Genomic DNA, 6,641 nt, shown 5'->3' with positions numbered 1-6,641 from the left:
AAACACCGAACTGCGAGCAAACTTATAGACTAAACGGAGCCAATAATGAAATGGCAAAATAAAAAGCCCAAACACAAATGTTATTCAAAATGCTGAGTTCCTTTTAAAAGTATAGAATTTTGTTAGATTTAACAAATCTATTTTTAACCAATCTGCATTATATAAATATATACGACACTTGTTCAATGCCATGCCCATGCAGTATCCATATGTGTCTCGGCAATAACTTAACTTGAACTATTACGTTACCAAGAGAAAATTTGATGATAAATGCCATAAATATTTGATTATAATAAATTTGTTATGATAACCTTACTATTTTTTCATGTCAGAAAGGTATATTCCCGGCGCAACAGCGATAGCTCGACTCTGCATTCTTTTTTACATGGCGTTATTTTCGACTTATGAGTTTGAACCTCTTCTCTCCACCTTAGTAGCAATATACCAACTTCGTCTGCATTATTTGTCTTATGAATATTACTTTTACTGTTGGTAATTTCCATTTGACGTGGCTTTGTACTTATACAACACGTCATTGTGTTATTGTGCTATGGTGAATTATTTTAATTTAATTATGTGTTATACTAGATTATGGGGTGTGTGTCCGAGCGAGAACTTCTCTATGTTCATTACTTTAGGAATATTTATCAAAAAGTAGTATTGTAATAGTCTGCTCTATGGTCGGGTTGTTGTCGCTTTGACACAGTCCCCATTTCCATTCCCAGTTTTATTATAGCATTCTTTCATTTGTCCTTATGAATACTTCTTTTACTGTCTATTTTTGGTTGTATCAATTTGACATGGCTCTGAACTTATACATCCCTTTATTGTGCTACGGTAAATATTAGTATTCTTGTCTTATCGCAACAGCAATATTTCGTCTCTCTATTTTTGATATGTACCAGCTTTGATAAGTATTTTGTATGACTATAAATTTTCACTTCTGTTCTCGTACTATGAACAACAATATATATTTATTTTTAATATTTCCGTTCTCCGTTACTGTATACCTTACAACAAACATTATTTTCGTTTACCTGCATACATTATTCTATTTGAGGCATGTTGTGCAAGGTTATGGTTGTCTTTCTGAAATTGTTTAAAATATCACCCCTTATTTTAATGATTTTGTATTAACATTGTATCATTGACAAATTTATTCGTTCAGTGTATGTTCACTTGTTTGTCCTTTGATTGAGTTAATCCATTTCAATTAATATCTTATAGTGTCTTTCAATGCTGTGATGTTACATTATTGTGTCTGGTAAAGGCGAAGTTGGTACTTATATTCAAACGTTTAAACCTACTGCATTTGTCGGCAACTTTCCTTAGTCAGAAACCCGATGTTCAATGGTTCAAGTCGTTTGATGATGTGGTGCATAAGTATTTCTTGTTTCTCGTTATTTATAGAGATTTTAGCGTTGGTTTTCCTGTTTGACTGGTTTAACTCTAGTCATTTGTTGGTCCCTTTATAACTAGCTGTTCGGTATGAGTCAAGGCTCCGTGTTGAAGACCGTACTTTGACCTTGAATGGTGAATTGTCTCATTGGCACTCATACCACATCTTCTTATATCTATAACATGTTTTGGTAAAACCATTGGAGTCTGTCTCAAGCGAGTTCTAATTATCTAATTAAATCAAGAAATTTGTTACAAATCGCTTTGTCATATTCTGCATATTTTGCACAAGAGAGCCCCAATACTTGCATGAATATAATATGCTTAATTATGGTCAAGAAATAGTATCGACTGAAAGGAAGATCGAGCAGAGTGAACATATTATTTTGACACGAAGAATTGTGTATTGGAAGACTATATGAGATAAAAAGAAATTGTTTTATAACTGGCCAAATGTTGGTTTTTTTTCTACGGGTTTTCCACGTGCAGAGAGTTTGGAATTGACAAGACCAAAATATTGCATAGCAAATTTCATACAACAGTTTGTAGCCAATCCAAATGGGTCACATTAATATATTATAAACGTTTGAATTCCAAATTGGTTCGAGATAGATATAATTTTATTTTCAGTACGATCATATATAATTCATATTTAATTCATTAATAATAAAGCAATGAATGAGGTTGTCAAATTTTTGCTTTTTTGTTAAATTTGTTTGTATTGATAGCGATTAAGATGATAACACAATGTTGAACCCTATTTTGATATTTTTACTTATTGTGTTTGTTTGGTTTGTTCACGCATCGTCAATATAATTGAATTTGATGCGACTGCCATACAAATGAGAGGTTTAGCTAGCTATAAAACAGGTTCAATCTACCATTTTCTACATAAGAAAATGCATGTTCCAAGTCAAGAATATGAAAGTTGTTATCCTTTCGTTTGATGTGTTTGAGCTTTTGATTTTGCCATTTGATTAAGGACTCTTCTTTTTGAATTTTCATCGGAGTTCAGTATTTTTGTGATTTTTACTTTATTTCACAGATAAAATGCACCATTTGACACAAGGCGAGGCGAACCACTGAATCACTGAACACTGGAAAATTATATATACTTTGCATATGATCTACAGTCCAGGATCTGTAACCCGCTCTCTACATGAATGTGAAAAGTAAGGACTCGTTTTAAGTTCGCACGAGACAAAAGCCTTTAACGGCTTTAATCCTTTATCAGGCATATGTAGTGCAGTAGTCTAAAGTTACCATGGTTAAACTTCGTGATTGTGTTGCAACCTTAGTTGAGGTTAAATTAGAGCAAAGTTGTTTGAAATGAAAATAATTCACAAGATTATCATGTACGAAAAACTTGCAACCTGACACCATATCACCTTCTATTACTCACCAACTGATTTTAACAGTTTTACGACGGGAGTTAATAGTAAATCAGAAGCTACTGAACTTGTTTGAATCTTCATGTATACATAAACGGTTTGTGGTGTGGTGCTCAAATTTTATTGGTCCTGGAAGTGTTTTAAAATATTTTGTTTCTATGATTTTGTCTTTTTTATGACGTTGTGTTGTTTGTCATGTTCGACATGGTGTTTTGTTGTCTCTTTCGTGTCTTCTATCATGTTTGTTTGATAGTTGATTATTTCAATCTAAGGTATACCAGAGAATTCAAAGGACTTTCGTAAAAACTTGCTAAAATGATTTGTTATAGCAAGGGCAGGAATCAATATGCTGAGTTCCTTTAAAGCATCGCATTTCTTGTGCTAAACATCGAAATTGTTAGATTTATCAATCTAGAGATTATAATACGACACTTGTTCTATGCCATACCCAGCATCCATACGTGTCTCAAAAAGAACTTAACTGGAACGATTGCGTTACAGAGAGAAAATTTCTAGATAAATGCCATACATATTTGATTATAATATATTTATTATGATAACAAAAGTATTTTTTTTTCTTGTCAGAAAGGTTTACTCTGAGCGCAACAGCGATGTGACAAATATCTATAACATGTGTTGGTAAAACTATTGGAGACTGTCTCAAGCGAGTTCTAATTATTTAATTAACTCAAGAAATTTGATACAAATCGCTTTGTCATATTCTACACTTTTTTCACCAAAAAAGAAACCTAACTTTATTAATCCGCTGGCATGAATATAACATGCTTAATTATGGTAAAGAAATAGTACCGTCTGAAAGGTAGGGCTAGCAGACTTGAACATGAAGTTTTTACACGAAAAATGGCGCATCGCACGATTTTTTTCTATATGTTTTCCACGTGCAGAGACCGTGAAATATTCTAGCATCAGTATTGGAAATAGCAAATTTCATACAACAGTTTTTAGCGAATGCGAATAGGCCTCACCATAATAGTTTAAACTTTTGAACGTTAAATTGATTTGAGGCAGATGAAACCTTTTTTTTTTAGTATCATCATATAGAATGCACAACCAAAATGTACCATTTGACACAAATCGATTGAGAATCACTCAACACTTGATGAAAAGTAACATTTGCATACACTAGGATCTTCAGTCCAGGAACTGAGACCCCTCCCAACTTTAATGCAAGAGGTGGACAATTAATTTACGTTCGCAAGAGATGCAACTGTAGAACGACCTTCCTTTTTCAAGCACACTTGAAATCATTTGTATGAAAAACCAAAAATATAAAACGCTTTTAAACATGGACAAAAGGACAAATTTAGTGGGGTAGCCTTAATTTTCCATGGTTATATTCAGTGTTGCAACCTTAGTTTAGGTTAAATTAAAGATAAGTTGTGTGTAATGAAACAAGTCAGTCAAAAAATTTCTTTTTATCATTTACTAAAAACTGGCAATCGGATGGGTACATTAAAAAGAATTAAAACCATCGAAATCAGAAGGAATGTTAATGCAAAGTGATGACTTAAATTGTTCTTCCTTGCAGAATTTTAGTTGACAGAACGCTATAAAATGTACAACATTGTTATAAATGTGATGTATTTTCATGTAGCAAAATTACTGAGAAGAGAAAAAGCTCTTGAATATAACCGCTATATTGACAACGCCACGAAAAACAATATGAAATTTACAAAAGAAAAACACGGCATCGCATTCATTGATGTCATGATAGGTATATAACATATCAATGGTTATCTGTGGCACATATATTTCATAACAGTTAACCAAATAATGAGATGACTTTAACTGTACCTTTAAGAACTGTCTTAGATAGTTTAATAGTATATTTTATCAATGTAAGGAAAGGCGGTAATAATGATAGGAAAACTAAAGGCAACAGTAGTAAACCACTTTTCGAAAGTCATTTATCGATTGAGAGAAAACAAATCCGGGTTACAAACTAAAACTGAGGTAAACACCTCAACTATAGGGGAAAAACAACGAAACAATAGAAACACTGAAGTGCAACAAAAAACCAAAAACGACCATTAAACACACACACAAACTAACTATAAGATAAGATAACAACTGCCATTTTCCTGACTTGGTACAGGACATTTTAAGAAAAAAAATGGTGGGTTGAACCTGGCAAGCCAAACCTCACGCTTTAATGACAATGTTAAATATAACACTAAAATGACACCATAATATGACAGGACTACAGTACAAATAAATGCAAGAACATTCAGGACAGAGAAATACACAAATAAACATTACAATAGGAAATTTCGACATGCTAAACGTTATCAAAGATACAAGGCTTATATTTTAATACACGTTACGTAAGTTTTGTCTACATTATACTCACCAGTGACGCTCAGATAAAAAAAAGTAAAGAAAGTCAAACAAGTACAAAGTTGAAGACCATTGATGACCCAAAATTCTGAAAAGTTGTGCGAAATACGGAAACACTTGCTGTGGCCGGAATATCGTTACTTCATATACACATGTGCTTCTGGAGTGTTGCTACATAGAAATGCATAATGAGAAATAATCTAATGCGTTCGTAATAATGGAAGGGCGTTCAAGACTTGCGTGTCGTGTGCACGTAAATCGGTATCTTGCCGTTTAAAATAAGGCATTTACTGGTGAGCCATATTTGGATTCGCTTAAAATGTTGCATATAATATGCTTTCCAACATTTTGATCTTGTGAATACACAATTTAGTTCAAGCTCTCTGCACACTGTAAATTCGTATGATACAAACTATTGGCCGGCCATAGAACAATTTATTTTATCATACTTAATACTGTCAAAACAGCATGTTCATTCTGATAGTTTTACCTGCAGACGATGCTTTTGTTGTCCAGAAGCAATTTTTTTTGTACACAACATAAGTGACACATTTGACCAGGTAAATGTACACTAATTTTGTTATATTAATCTAGTTCTATAGTATAAGCTACTTTGTGGACTTCAGATCATCATAAACACCAAATTAAAAGCATTAGCCTGATGTTTGATATCAGATTATTATCCATAAATTCTGCTCCATTGGTGCATCTTATTAAAATACGTAATTGTTAACCTGCATGGTATCTTTGATCACTTTTACAGCTACTTAGTCGATTCCACTGCTGGTAGGCTTTTTATCCCTTAGATATTAAAACTCACTGCTGGGTTTTCTTCTATGGGCATGAATGTTTTTTGTCAAATTTCGCACACATTATTGGGATTGGTTTGCAGAAATTTCTACTAGATGTGGCCTTCAAATCGTTTTGATTTGAAAGCCACTGATGAGACTGACGTCTTTCATGCTTAATTTTCAATCTAACATTGTCATATAAGCGGAAGGTTATGCTAGCCATAATACCAGGTTCAACCTACCATTTTTTCTTAAAATGTCATGAACCAAATCAGGAATATGGCAGTTGGTTTTGTTGGTTTGTGACTCGGATTTATACCTGTCCAATCGATTTAAGAAGCGGTATACTACTGTTGTCTTTGTTTGTCATATAAGTGAAGTTAGAGTGAGGCTTATATTTCATTCTTATTAGCCATTGAAGCATTTACCGTCTGTTTAAATATATGATGTACAACATTTTGATAAATACGATGTATTTTCATGTTTTCGTCGACTATGTAAGAATCACTTTAAGTATCTTTACATCATTATCCGAACTGCATTGTCTGATGTATAAGAAGATGTTAAATAAAGAAGAAAGGAACTGAGCGGATTATCGCGATAATATTGCTATAACAAGTTCTTTATATGCGTTTTGTGCATTATAAAAGAGAGATGAAAGATACTAAAGGGATATTCAAAGTCGACAATGGTTGTAATTTGT

The sequence above is a fragment of the Mytilus galloprovincialis genome, chromosome 3, assembly GCF_965363235.1.
Source record: "Mytilus galloprovincialis chromosome 3, xbMytGall1.hap1.1, whole genome shotgun sequence".
NCBI classification, from domain to species: domain Eukaryota; kingdom Metazoa; phylum Mollusca; class Bivalvia; order Mytilida; family Mytilidae; genus Mytilus; species Mytilus galloprovincialis.
Note: the sequence above shows the minus strand (reverse complement) of the source record.